This window comes from Oryctolagus cuniculus, chromosome 3 (genome assembly GCF_964237555.1).
Source record: "Oryctolagus cuniculus chromosome 3, mOryCun1.1, whole genome shotgun sequence".
In the NCBI taxonomy this organism is placed as follows: domain Eukaryota; kingdom Metazoa; phylum Chordata; class Mammalia; order Lagomorpha; family Leporidae; genus Oryctolagus; species Oryctolagus cuniculus.
Window position 1 is genome coordinate 132,689,747 of NC_091434.1, and position 15,502 is coordinate 132,705,248.

Genomic DNA, 15,502 nt, shown 5'->3' on the forward strand with positions numbered 1-15,502 from the left:
ATATTTTTAAAAATAGTACAATATAATGTTAGGCCTATAAAATAAAATCTAATCATAGGTATGTCCTGTTTGATATCAATTTTATATGAGAAAATATTGTATCCTCTTAGTTGTCAAATTTTAGTGTTGGATATGTTACCTGTATAAGAATATGCATGATATTTTTCTTGTTTGGACTTGAAAGTATTTCACAAATTTTGTTTAGTACAAGCATGCATTACTTCTATAATGAGATTATATCACTCTAAATATTGTTTCAAAAGCCAAAGCCCATAGTGTGCTTTCTTGGCATCATATTAAATACCAGGCAACTGTGGGCCCTAGCCCTGGATGAAAATGTGATTCCTGTCCACAGTGTTGTGAATTCTTTACATTTAAGGTCTTGTGTCTTTTGTTTCTTTAAGAGTTATTATTTTCCTACTGTATTTTATGCCCTAGACAGGTATAAAGATAAGTAAGGAAAAGCCATAAGGCCACAGACTAAAAGAAAGAAAAAAGAACAAAATAAAACAATTAATAGTGAGCAGCCAGTCTGTAGTATATTTTAGAAGTTAATTATAGTTCTATCATAGACAATTATGACTATCTTACTTTATTTTCTCTTTGTAGATAATACAGACTAGTGATACATTTAGAAAAAAGTTTTTTATCTGAAATGACTGTTTGTAATGTTAATTATTAATGTTGGGTCATAAAGGAACAGGACTCAGGCAAGTCATTTTGTAAGTCCCTTAAAATACACAAAGAAATATTAAGATTCCTAACTTTGCGCATAGGTGAATCCAACTCCAGAGATGTCTTGCTTGATGTCACGTAGTTAGTAGTGTCTGTCATGGACTTTGAACAAAGAATCATCTATTTTTGCCCCTTTCACTTACACTAATTAGCACTCATGCAGACTAAAAACCTTAATGGTCTGGCTAATGTAGCTTTCCTTCCCATTAAATCCGTTTGGCAGGAGCTTCCATTGTCAACTATGATGGAATAGCTCATACTAATCTCTCCCTGCCTAGAAGATCCAAAACTAAGGGGATAAATAAGAACCAACTGAAGGCAAAGGAAGGAAATCAAGGACCTGAGATCATGCAGAGCAGAACAGGATGTTAGTATTAGCACTGCCTCTTCTTCAGGACATCCGGAAATTCTTATCCCAGAGCAGTGGGCTGAGGAACCAGAAGCCTTAGCAGCAGTCACTGGTTCTTGGGTATGAACACTGAAGTCTAGGGTTCACAGACAGCCAGAATGTGAATTCTAGGTTCCCAGAAAAGCCCCAGGAAAGAGAAAAACTGCAGAGGAAGTGAACCCAGCATTTAGCTTCTAGTTTCCTTTTGTAGTGTCTGCTTACTTGTTAGTGCATGTTTGGGAGGAGGGGTAGAGGGTGACTCCCAGAAACCACGAAGAACTCACCATGCTTCTTAGGACATAATCACTGGATTCCAAGATCAGAAAGCAGAGGGCCTTGATTATTACTGCAGGCTTTTCATGGTGTTCCTGAAAGGGTTTGCCTGGGAATAAAGGCAAATCAGACATGGACTGACCTCAGTTGGATCCAAGGTTATCTATGTATGTATCTGTGTGTCTTTTTATTTGTCTGTCCTCTACCTGACACAAAAGTATCACATCTTCTCTGTAGGAAGATAATATCCCAGAGACTCCCTATAGATTTTTGTATGGTTTATCTTTCATTGAAAGATTAACCAGTCATGCCTGAAAATATGACCAAATAATCATAAAATAAAAGCAAAAAAAATGAACCAAACATTAGAAATGGCAAACATAGACTTTAAGATAATCAGTATGATCAAAAAATGAAAATATTGACTGTGTGACTACTAGGACTAAAATTAAAAATTAACTAAATGCAAGGGAATTAGATTAAAGAAAATAAAGTTGAAAACAGTGAAAGAGAAACTATTAGTAGGTAATAAAAAGAGTATAAATTATTATTAGAAGTTTTCAAAAGGCCAACATTTAAAGATTCTAAAAACATTAAAATAAGATCTAAAATATTGAGTTAAATGGACAAAAGTTTGTCTTGAGAATTTCTACTTCTGATGACCGAAACAGAAACACAAAATATGTATTGTCATGTTTGTTAAACAAATAAATTTTATAGATAAAAACCTCAGAGGGGCTGGTTCTGTGGTGTAGAGGGTAAAGCAACCGCCTGCAGTGCCAGCGTTCTGTATGGGCGCCAGTTTGAGTCCAGGCTGCTCCACTTCCAATCCGGCTCTCTGCTATGGCCTGGGAAAGCAGTAGGAGATGGCCCAGATGCTTGGGCCCCTGCACCCATGTGGGAGACACGGAAGAAGCTCCCGGCTCCTGGCTTCAGATTGGTGCAGCTCTGGCCATTGCGACCAACTGGGGAGTGAACTAGTGGATGGTAGACCTCTTTCTCTTTCTCTTTCTCTGCCTCTGCTTCTCTGTAACTGCCTTTCAAATAAATAAATCTTAAACAAACAAACAAAAAACCTCAGCGACAAAACTTCCAGTCCAGTAGACTAAACTGACATATTTTTCCAAATATATAAGGATGGAATATTATATATAAGATCAATACACAAAAGTAACTTTATTTCAATATACTATGTGGAAACAGTGGAAAAATAAAATTTTAAAAAGTTGGTATTAACAAAAGATTTGCAGAACATGTGCACACAGTGTTTCTAAACTGGAGGAAGGGGGAGCATTTGTCCTTGTGATTAAGACACCGGATGGGATACCTGCATCCCGAATTGGAGGACCTGGGTTCGAGTTCTACCTCCACTCTCAGTTCCAACATTCTGCTAATGCACTCAGAGGCAGCAGGTGATGGCTCAGAGGTTTGGTTCCTGCCACCCACACTGGAGATCTGGATTGTGTTCCTTATTCTCAGCTTTGGCCCATTACAGGCACTTGGGCAGTAAACCAGCAGATGGAAGTGCTCTCTCTCATTCTCTTTCTCTCTGTCTCTCTGCTCTTCTGCCTCTCCAATAAAAACAAGATAATTTTTAAAACTGAAAGAAACCTAGATAAATGGAAAAATATAGCATGTCTTTATGGAGTGTGTCAACTCTGCAAACTGATTATAGATTCAGTGTGATCCTAATTAAAAATACAGCAGGATTTTTTTTTTCAGGGAAGGGAATTGACAAACTGATTCTAAAATACATATGGAAATGTAAAGGCCCATGAATAGCTAGGACAGTCTTAAAGAAGAAAAATAAAGTTGGAGAGCTTACATTGTTAGATAAAATGTATTACAGTGTTGTAGTATTAGGTAGTGGTTTAAGTGTGACAAAAAAGGTCAATGGAATAGAATAAAAAGTCCAGAAATAAACTCACTTTTTTAATGGTCACTTGATTTTTTTTAAATATGTGTTTATTTGAAAGGCAGAGTTACAGAGAGAGAGGGAGAGAGATGGAGAGAAAGAGAGTCTTCCATCTACTGGTTCACTCCCAAATGGCCATGATAGCCGATGCTACTCCAGGAGCCCAGAACTCCATCCAAGTCTCCCACATGGGTGGCAGGGCCCCAAGTATTTGGGCCAACTTCGGCTGCTTTCCCAGGCATGCTAGCAGGTAGCTGGATTGGAAGTGGAGCAGCTAGGACTTGAACCAGGAATCATCTGTGATGCCTGCTGTGGCTTAACCCACCATGCCACAACACTGCCCATAATGGTTACCTGATTTATTGCTTTAATGCAGTGTGAAAAAAAAAAATAATGGAAATGCATGCCACAGAGTGAGAAGAATTCAAGTCCAAAATAGGAACCCCTACTAATTCATAAGAAAAGGTAATGTAAAAAAGTAGAAGAAATACTTTATAAGTAAGCAGTTTACAAATAATCTGTTCAGTTAGTATATGGAAAGATATTCAGCAGCTTAGCTCTTCAGAGAAATGAGAATTAAAAACACAAATGATGCTACAACACACCAAAGATGGCTAAAATTTAAAAAAAAAAGTAATTTAAAATACCAAATGTTAAAGAGGGAAGATACAGAACAGCTAGAACTTTCAAGGTGCTGTTGGCAGTGCGAGTTGTAACTGCTTTTGAAAATTTTGGCAATCTCTTCTATCACTGCACCTAAACATTCCCTAGAACCCAGCTATCCTACTCCTAGGTACACAAACATTCCCAAGAGAAAAATGTGTGTAAGTACACCAGAATGTGTATATGTGCATGTTCATAACAGCGCTATTTTAAATAATCCCAAGGCCGGCATTGTGGTACACCCCTGGATACATCTCAGCCTCCAGCAGTGTGTTGATAACAACTTGTCTACAGCAAATTTTATACAGCAGCAGCCTCCAGAGTGAGATGGAAACTCCGACTGCTCGCCAGGAGTTTGAGGCTCTACATTACAATTAAAATTTCATCTTATACATATTTTTACCAATGTTGGTGCACTATCCCATTTTTCTTTTCTTCTGAAATTAATTTGAAAGCCAGATAGGACAATTTTGGTACTTAAAAAAGGGGATTTTTCCATGTTGAATTTTGGGCTTTCCTGGTGTTCTTTTTCTTTTTATTTATTTGAAAGACAGAGTTAACAGAGACAGGAAGAGCAGAGAGAGAGAGAGAGGTCTTGCATCCACTGGTTCACTCCCCAAATGACTGCAACAGCCAGAGCTGTGCCAATCCAAAGCCAGGAGGCAGGACCTGGAGCTTCTTCCTGGTCTCCCACGCGGGTGCAGGGGCCCAACAACTTGGGCCATTTTATTTTCTTTCTTTCTTTTCTTTCTTTCTTTTCTTTCTTTCTTTCTTTCTTTCTTTCTTTCTTTCTTTCTTTCTTTCTTTCTTTCTTTCTTTCTTTCTTTCTTTCTTTCTTTCAAGCAGAGTGGACAGTGAGAAACAGGGAGAGAGAGAGAGAGAGAAAGGTTTTCCTTTTTCCGTTGGTTCACCCCCTAAGTGGCCGCTACGGCTGGCGTGTTGTGGCTGGCGTGCTGCACCAATCCGAAGCCAGGAGCCAGGTGCTTCCTCCTGGTCTCTCATGCAGGTGCAGGGCCCAAGGACCTGGGCCATCCTCTACTGCACTCTCGGCCACAGCACAGAGCTGGCCTGGAAGAGGAGCAACCGGGACAGAATCCGGCGCCTCGACCAGAACTAGAACCTGGGGTGCTGGCGCTGCAGGTGGAAGATTAGCCTATTGAGCTGCGGTGCCAGCCTGGGCCATTTTCTACTGCTTTCCCCGGCCATAGCAGAGAGCTGGATTGGAAATGAAGCAGCTGGGACTCGAACCAGTGTCCATATGGTATGCCAGCTCTGCAGGCCAGGGCTTTAACCCACTGTGCCACAGCACCAGACTGGTTATTTTTCTTATTATGCTTAATTAATACAGTTGTATTTTTTGCTGTAATGCTCATAATTCTCATTGTTAAAAATCCCAAAAATCATATACACATGATGGCTGAATGCCAATCCCTGTCTACCTACTGTTCTTTATATTTCTAAAAGATGTTTAGAAATCTGAGGAATAAGCAGCCAGCCATTCAGTACAGGTTAAATCAGAAAAGGCAGTAGGGTTTCAGAAATGTTCCTTTAAAGGTATTTAAGGGTAATTTTAATTTCATTTTTAATATTTTTAGCGAACAATTGAATATAATAATGTGATACAACAAAGCATATGCATCTTATTTTAATAGACTAAGAAACAAGATTAAGAAATGAATGACACGTTGTACAATGAAATGAGTGAAGATCTTTTTCTTTTTCATAAAAGGAAAAAGCAGTGATACATGAGAGCCTTGTTAGTATGAACTGGACTGGGAGAATAATGTGAGGCAGTGTGACGGCCCTCTGCAATGCAGTTTCTAGTCCAAAGAGTTTGAATAAGTGCTAGGAAATATGAATTTGTTTCTGCTTCATCTAGCTATACTTGGTACAATGGGGTGTATAGTTAGGGAGAAAAACTTCCTGGTGCTTAATTAGGCAATAATTTGTGCTGAATGGATATGAACAGTCATTGAATGAAAAATTGATTTTTTACAGTGTCCTAGTCTTGGTAACTTTTGGAGATTTGTGAGCTCATTGTGTAGGTGCAATAAGGAAAATATATAGCTCTTATTAAAAGGTGAGTGCATTTTTTTCTGTACTGAATTTTTGTTGAGTGGTTAGGGTGGGGAGCGCCAGTCAGAGGCACCTGGCTCATGGCCCACCAACATACCTTTGGCCAGAGGTTTCCTCTATCCCTCCTTGGTGGAGGAAAAGAAGCAGCATGAAAAGGAACAACTAGTTCAAAGTCCAAATTCTTATTTTACAGGTATGAAATGTCCAGGTTGCTACATGATCAGCATGGTTTCCAACCATGCTCAGTTCTTTGTGTAGGCTGTTCTACAGTTTGGTGCCAGCCTACAGGTGGAAAGACCTGACTCACAGTCTTTTGCTTTAGAAGAAAGCAATACTAGGAACCCACACAACTTCCTGTGTTTCTCACAGAAGGTCTTATTATAAGTTCAGTGATTCTAGTGAATCTACTAAGAGAATGTAATTTTGTTTGATTTTATAAGGTATACAAGTTATCCCCTATTTTGATGTCAGTTTTTCAATAAAGTTTTGATTGTGAAAAAAAAATAGAGTTTAGGATGGGGAAATATCATATGCTCTTAATATTTTATATTGGAAATACACGAAATTTGCTCCCTTTATATAAATAAAAAATAATAAATGGAAAATGAAAAAACAAGAGTTTATAACCATTTTACATTTGCAGTATTGAACACTGTGTTTCTTCAAAGAGTGTAAGTTAAAAATAATAGTCCACTGATTTCCTTTAGACACAAGTGGGTTTAGAAGAGGGATCCTCCAAAAGTTCTTGGAAATATATATTATGAAAAAGCTTTGAATGGATTTCAAACTCTTTGCATCCAACTGAATTTATGTTTTAATTTAATTCTCCACGAACTTTGTGAAGTCTCCTCCTGAGTAACAATGTGTAAAACAAAAAAATTCACCTTTGGGATAATTTACATTTTAGTGACAGAGAAATTTGAGTATTTGTAACTTAATCTCTTTTAAAATTCCCCAATAATGAAATTTAAATATTTCTTCTATAAGCATATTATTTTTAAAAATCAAACAACTAGCTGTTTGCTATAAATCAGAACTCTCAAACATAAAATGCTGTTTTGAGGAGATATGCTTCCTTTCCACTCATGCCATAATAGTTTCTTTTGATGTAACTAAAGGCCCTTAAGTTTTTTTACAGAAAAACCACAGGTCTTTTCATTTCCATTTAACTTAGAAAAACCAAAAAATATTACTTTGAAGCTTGATATTCATCCATCATCCATCCATCTATCCAAAATATGTATTTTTTGCTATGTTTGCTACTGTTTACCTGGCAGTTTGCCAGGTCCTGAAATGCTAAGAATGACAATTGATTCCTAAATTAACTCACAGTTCAGGAGAGACACATAATAAGGGACTGAGGAGTTCATATTAGATTAGAAGAAAGTAGCATAGGGATAGATGATTTCTATGGTAAAACCTTAGAGTAGAAGAAATAATGACCTTTTTGTTTATTAGTGAAGAAGAGCTTAGTTGTAGAGAGTAGGTAGAACATCTTGCAAGCATATGCTGTCTTGTAGAGAGTTTTGTGGACCTTGCTAAAGCTGAGTAATCTCAAATTAGAGGGTGACAAAAGATAACTTTGGATGACAGTAGCTTTTGTTGTTGTTGTTATTATTATTATTACTATTACAAGGGCAAGTAAATTAAGGTTTAGTTTTCCAAAATATTTTCAACTGAGCAACTTTCCAATATGAGAAAGAAACAGCACATTAAAATGTGATGTGTGTAGTAACAGAGCTATGTGCAGGATGCAGTGGCAGGCAAGGTTGTACAAAAAAAAAGACCATGTGGGGGCAGTGCTGTGGCACAGCCTGCAGCGCCAGCATTCCATATGAGCATCGGTTCGAGACCCAGCTGCTTCACTTCTGATCCAGCTCTCTACTGTGGCCTGGGAAAACAGTAGAAGATGGCCCAAGTGGTCATTTGGGGAGTGAACAGTGGAAGGGAAGACCTCTCTCTCTCTCTCCCTCTGGCTCTACCTCTCTCTGTAACTCTGTCTTTGAAATCAATAAAATAATTCTTAAAAAAAAAAAAAAGACCATGTGGTTGTAACATTAAGGAACTCAAGGGAGAGTGAAAGTAGCATTTAGAAACTTTAAATTAATTACTTATAATTAATTTTTATGGTAGTTCTCCCCCGCATCAGTGGTTTTTTCTTTCCATGGTTTCAGTTAACCGCAGTCAACAATGGAACAAAAATAATGTAAAATGTCTGAAATAAACAATTGGTAAGTTACCCATTGTGTGCTATTCTGAGTAGTGAGATGAACTTTCACCCCTTCTTTCTCTGTCCCTTTGCATTCATTGTTACCACTTTGGATTCACCATGTCCCATTAGTCCCATAGTAGTTGTCTATCAGATTGATTGTAGGAGTATACTGTTCCATACTGCTTATTTTTACTTAATAATGACCAAAATGCACAATGGAACTGATGCTGACAATTTTATTTTAGCATATTGTAATTGTTCTATTTTTGTTAGTTATTGCTGTTCATTCCTTACTGTGTCTAATGTATAAATTAAACTTTTTCATTATGTGTATGTATATTGGGAAAACTAGTAATATATGGTGTTTGGTACTCTGCAGTTTTAGGCATTTACTAAAGGTCTTAGAATGTATTCCTCATGGATAATAGGGAACTGTGGAAATTAATAATAATCATAATTGCAGATTAGGACTTTTTTTTTTTTTTACAGGCAGAGTGGACAGTGAGAGAGAGAGAGAGAGAGAAAGGTCTTCCTTTTGCCCTTGGTTCACCCTCCAATGGCCGCTGCACCCCTGCGGCCGGCGCACCGCGCCTATCTGAAGGCAGGAGCCAGGAGCCAGGAGCCAGGTGCTTCTCCTGGTCTCCCATGGGGTGCAGGGCCCAAGCACTTGGGCCATCCTCCACTGCACTCCCTGGCCACAGCAGAGAGCTTGCCTGGAAAAGGGCAACCAGGACAGAATCCGATGCCCCAACCGGGGCTAGAACCCGGTGTGCCAGCGCTGCAAGGCAGAGGATTAGCCTTTTGAGCCGCGGCGCAGAGGATTAGCCTTTTGAGCCGCGGCGCTGGCCACATTAGGACTTTAAACATATAGGAAAAACAAGGGATTGGTGGTGAATACTGTAAACCACCGTGTAAACATAAGCTGGCTTCCATACCTCCACTACTCTCTTCCTTTTAAGACTGTTTTCAAGCAGATCTCTGACACATGATACTATTTGATATGTAAATATTTCCATCAACACCATAAATGGTGAGGTCACTAAAACAAAGCCATCACACCATCGTCACATTAACACATTGGCACTGTGTTGTGTTCCCATTTTCCTGATTGCCTCATAATGTTGTATTTGTTTTTTAAAATTGGTTGGTTTTTCGGATTTTGCCTCTCTTCGAGCCCCTTTCCATGCTGCTCTGGCTAGAAGTCTTTAACTCTAATAAATCTTAAGTCTCAAAAAAATTGGTTGGTTCAAATTAGGGCCCCAAAGAAGGTCTATTTTGGTTGTGCCGTTTAAATAGTTTTTTAAATCCATAGGTCCTTTTCTGTCTCTATCTTTCTCTCTCCCTCCCTCTCATTACTCTTTATTTGTTGAAGAAGCCAGGTTAGTTGTACCACAGAGCACTTCTCCCATGTTGGATTTTGCTGATTAAATCCGTGTATTGTCAATGAACCTATTTCCACGTGCCCTATATTTCCTGTAAACTGAGTGCTAAATCTTTCTAGACATTTTAGAGTTCTGAGAAAAAGAAAAAAGAATGAAAAGTAAACTGGATTATCCCAAATGGGTATCAACAGAACTGACACTTTCCCTTTCTCAATTAATATTTAAATTCAACAAATGCTGATTGAACCTTCTGTATGCTCAGATACTCTGGCAGGTGGCCTACGTGTTATACAGATCAATGAGATTCAAGTTCTATTTCAAGGGCTTAATAGTTCCCTGAAGTACAGGAGCCACTCTGCCCAGCTTGCTCGAGAATCCCTGGGACAATTTTCTCTATAACACTCTGACCCTAACACAGGCAGAGAAAGCACCTCTCTGGTGGGAAACAGCTTTTCCTAAGGAGCAAAAGCCATCAATACTTACAGTCTCTCCAGGCATCCGGAATGGACTGTGGCTAATGAAATGGCACAGTTGGTCAAATGCAAGCCATGCAGAAGAGCAGGTAACCTGAAGTAATGTGCTGGGAGACCAAAGAGAAAAGCAGCCTCCAGAAAGATGAGCAGAATGATTTAAAGGACTACATTTATTTGAGAAAAAAGAGTGGCAATACGGCTTAGGTTTTCTGCCATACAACATGTACATATGTATGTCTGCAGACACACACACGTGTATTTATGTAAGCATTGTTTTTATTTAAGAATGCAAATTTATGAATCTTAGGAATGCTTGGTGGGAAAACAAAGCAAGGAATATAGCCAAATCTTGCTTCTCTTCAGTTGGCACTGTTTCATGTCTGAAATGCAAAGCCAGTTCCATGGCAGAGCCAATTAAAGCCCAGGTCTGTCAAGCTCAGTCCCAAGGACTCTGTTGGAGGTTCAGTCCAAGTTCGTTCTGTCAAGACAAGTAATCTGTTACAGGACCTTACAGGTCTTAGCAGATAATGTGTTCTTTGATGCCAGGAGGTTCATTTGCCTGTGGTGGGAAGGGAGTATCCCCTGAGGGAGGCAGGAGGAGGGCCCCTGTGACTGACTGCGTCGGGGTCAGAATACACCACATGTATGTCTTGTTGATGACTGGGAAATATGGAACTGTTGGACATATGATGAGAGGGCTTATTTACACAATCAAAAGCTAGATCATGTGTCTCCAGTGGATTATGTCAAATTGAAACCCATCATGAAACCTGCAAAGAGATCATTGTGTTCTGTTTGGTTTTCTTGACACAGGTGAGATTTTAAGTTTTCTTGGGAGTCACCACATGATAAGGGCATTTGTAACAAAGTTAGATAATACCAAGGAGTATCGACAATAAAATAAAAATAGAAAATTAGGTGAAGTTCTGCTAGGGTTTGGTTTTCTGACATAATCGAAATACACTGGTGAACTGCCAAGTTATTACGTAATAGGAGATGGAATAGCTAGAAGTTGTGCTCTGGATGGTTTTAATAGAAAAGTGACTAGTTGTATGTGTCATGTCTTTCCCAAAGGTAATTTTGAACATAAAGTGATGTCCTGTTCTTCAGAGGACTGAAATATCTATTTAACCTTTTTGTCTTAATAATTTTACAGTAATTATTTCAAATCACACATATATTTATTAATTTAAATAACTGAATATTGTTATTTCCTGTTTTTTTATTTATGAAAAAAGTTTTAATTTCTGCATGCATCTTCATCAGTTTTTTTTTATACTAAGGCCGTTCTTTGGATCATTGAGCAGTATCTCAGAGCACAGTTTTTCCTGCGAAGCTGATTTCCTATATGATGTTATAAGCTGGAAGCTATATGCCAAGCTTTAAGAATTTATTTATAAAACATTAGGAATTGTTTTTGGTTCTGTTTCTATCATCCTCCTTATAGTATATGTTTGTGATGTCTTCAACATAACTACTTATTATATTGCTTATAGTGTGCTCTTTAAATATTTTTATAACAGAAACAGCATAGCATGTGGTAAAAAGCCTGGACTCTGGAGCCAGTCTGTCTGGATTCAGATTTCAATTCCATTAGTCTCTACAGTGGTGACCTTGACCTAGATATTTCTTTTAGTTTTTCTTCTACTGTTAATAATAGTACTAGTCTCATAGGATAGCTTTGAGAAGTCAGTGACTTATCCCACATGAAGCACTTAGAAGTTATGGAAGCGTTTGCGAAATAAGTGTAGCATTTGATAATAAATAAGCTAACATAAGCATTTGGTAATAGATAGCACTTTAAACACACATACACACAAATACATAAATATATGCGCATAGAACATTTACTACTTGCAACTGTGAGATCATGCTCCCACAGGTGTTTTCTAGAGTGATAAACATGGAAGCAAATAAATCTTAAAGTCACATCTGTGAAACTCAAAATGTAGACATTATTGAAATTTTTTTCTGGTTAATGTGTCTTCTTTAAATAATATGTTTGCCCAATAAAAACTATCTTCTATTGAAATGTTTTTTAAAATAACTTTATAGAGGTATAATTCATATATGATAAATTTGCCCATTTTTAAAGGATATAATTCAATGTATTTTACTATTTACAGAGTTGTATAGTTAATACCACTGTGAAATTTCTGAATATTTTTATTACTCCAAAAAGAAACCCCATACCATTTAGCAAACGTTCACCATTCTATCTTCTCCCTTAACCTTTGCAAGCACTGATCTACTTTTGCTTTTTGTTTGTACGGGTTTGCCTAATTTTTTCACTTCTTAAATAGAATGATACAATGTTTAGCATAATTATGACTTAATTCTTTGACTTTGCATAATGTTCTCAAGATTCCTCAATGTTGTAGCATGTGTCAGAACCTCATTTCTTTTTATTGCCAAATAGAGTTCTATTTTATGCACCATATTTTACCTATCCATGCTTCAGTTGATGAAACTTGGGTTGTATCTACTTCTTCCCCCTGTCAGGACAAATGCTGCTATGAGAACATTTCTGTAGAGGAGACATAGGTTTTCAGTTCTCTTGGGTAAATACCCAAAAGTGGAATTGCTGGTCATATAGTAACCCTGTGCCTAACATTTTCAAGGACTGCCGGCCTGCTTCCCAAAGTGGCCATGTAAAAACTTAGAAACCTCATGGTTGTTAGCAAGTATCAATTATCAATAATACTGCTGCTTCACAGGTTGTTGCAAGCCTTTGACTGATTTGTAGAATTCTGAAAGGGTTTGTCTGACAGTTGTTTGTATTTTGGTTGCTCCTTAGAGAAGTAGGCTTCTTGGAGATTCAAAGGTTACCATTCCAGAAGAGGTCTTCCCCTCACCTCAACTGCTGAAATCAGGCAGTCCACCAGGGTCGGGCCACTGATGTGATTGTACTTCCTTAGGAATGAAACAGAGCTAAAACTGAGGCATCTGAAACTCTGTGATGGGAGAGAGAAGGGGGGCAAAAGGAGCTGTGCCCCAGGAAGCAAGTGTTGAAGGACCCACAGCAGGGCAGATCCCTTTGCCTGTGGACACTCTGAGATGGGACCAGCATTTTCTCGGAATTTTTCTTGTTCATGTTTACATGATGGTTCCAGTGTATAAGCCTCTTCTCTCGGCAGGTGTCTTTCAGTCAGTGTTGTCATTTAGGAGAGAAGCCACTGGGAAAGATGAACAAATGCAGAAGAGTCCCACACAAGACCCCTATTTTAATTAGACCACTTTCTGATTGATTTATTTAAAGCTATCAATCAACCCAAAGAATTTGAGGAAAGTCCAAAACCATGAATGTGTAGGAGCAAATTTGAAACAACAGCAACAATTAAAAAAAAAATAACCTGGGAGGAAACAGAACTTCTTTAGGGAAGAATATTAGAAAATTTAATAATATCTTGCAAATGGTTTGAGAGGACACTGTGTCTCTAAAATGAGACTAACATCTATGAGAAGGGAAAAGACATAACAAATCACATTCCAAATGAAATTTGAGAAAGTAAAAAAAGCATATAAGTAGAAGAATAATAGAATGAAGTCAGCTGAAGAGCAAATTAATTGTTATGAAAATGAAGTCTAGAAATGTAGGGCACAGAAACATGGAACAAATGAAAGAAAAGTAGGATATGGAAGATAAATTTAGTAGTGACCGTATCTGGGGCAGGTGCTGTGGCACAGCTTGGTTATATCTCTGATTGGAACACAGGCAACAATATTGGAGTTCAGGTTCCAGTCCTCCTGGTTACTCCACTTCCTATCCAGCTTCCTGCCAGTGCTTCTAGGAAGACACCAGAAGATGGGCCCAAGTACTTACATTTCTGCTACCCGTGTTGGAGACCCAGTGTTCCTGGCTCCTGGCTTCAGCCTGTCCTAGCCTCAGCTATTGAGATCATTAGGGAGTAAATTGGCAGCTGGAAGATCTGTTTCTATCACTGTCATCTCTATCTCCATCACAGTCTTCATCTCTATCTTGTCCTCATTGCCTGTCACTCTTATTTCAAGTAAATTAATTTTTTAAAAAATATTACCACTGGTACACAGCTAAAGTGTCTGCCTTTTGGACAAAGCTTATCTCAATAGTAAATAGAACAGTATTGGTTTGTCTCCTCCAAACTTTTCTTTCTTAATTTTCTTCATCTGTTTACTCAATAGATATTTGCTAAGGTCTGTTTAAGTTCTTGTTGTTATATTAAGTCCAGGACAAAGAGCAGACTTGATTCTTGCCCTCTTGGAATTTACAATGTAGATGGCAATGTGGAAGGAAGGGGCCTTTGCCTTCCCCGTTATATTTCATCGTGACCTCCACTGGGCTACAGGAAATGCATTTGTAACATGTTTACCTGTTCTAAGCTAAACAAACAAACAACATGGAAACTGGCTTACTGGGGCCCTATTGGCAGTTTCTCTGCTTTCTGTAAATTGCTAGTTTTTCTTGGACTGGAGAGAATACAAAATAATGCAATCTTGATACAGGCAAATGAAAGGAAATAAAATTTTTGAAAAAGTAAAAAGAAATAATATTTAGCTATTTTTAAGGCTAGCAGGAAATCAGGGGAACAAAATTTCCTTCCTTCCTTCCTTGTTTCCACCCTCTTCCCCTCCCCTTCCTCTCCTCTCCCCTCCCCTTCCCTCTACTCCCTTCTTCGTGTTATAACAAGATGAACACAGAGCCACCTATTTTGAATTAGAAGTTTTGAATTAATATTTTCAGTTGCCTGGGAGATACTTTAAGACTATACTCATCTGTGGGATATCACATTATAACCTCCTTCACTTCCTTTTTCTACTCCTTATTTCTTCTTATGTTTTGATTTCTTTTTTATGTTGTTTATGCTTAATCATTTTCATTAGCATCCTTTTCATCTCTCCTAAGTTGGGGTATCCATGTTCTAGCTTCCATCCTTTTCAGTAACTACTCTGATTGGACTTTGAATGATGAATGTAGTCAGCATATCCCAAGAACAGCTGCTTTTTAGCATTTGCAAAATTAACAGCACATTCTCTAAAACTACTCTATGGAATAAACTTTATATTTATTAATTTGTTTTTAATTGCCCTTGAATTTTACACATTGTTTCTCTCACTCTGCCAGGTTTTGTTTTGCAGAATTATGTTTCTTGATAAGAAGTGTATCATGATTCTAATAATCTCTTAATATTGCTTAAATATTTGTGATGAGCAGACTCAATGTTCACTCCGTTGTCCAATTGGCACCCTGGGAGTGAGTGGGAGAGTTCACCTAATGATTCATCTTTGAGAAATCCCATTTGTACAGCATTTTCTTTTTAAAGCATTTTTATTTTCAGTGTATTTGCAAGACGGAGAGAGAAGACAGATCAGAGCGAAGACAGGCAAACAGATCTTCTACCTCCTGGT

At 38.0% G+C, this 15,502-nt stretch overlaps 1 protein-coding gene and 1 pseudogene across 5 annotated transcripts in view; both read left to right on the forward strand.

Moving 5' to 3' along the window:
- The window catches only part of LOC127491796 (small ribosomal subunit protein eS27-like), a 31,511-nt pseudogene extending 16,062 nt beyond the window's left edge, over nucleotides 1-15,449 (forward strand).
- IMMP2L (inner mitochondrial membrane peptidase subunit 2) overlaps nucleotides 1-15,502 on the forward strand; it is a 1,099,135-nt gene that overhangs the window by 489,379 nt on the left and 594,254 nt on the right. The gene's annotated exons all lie outside the window — the stretch shown is intronic.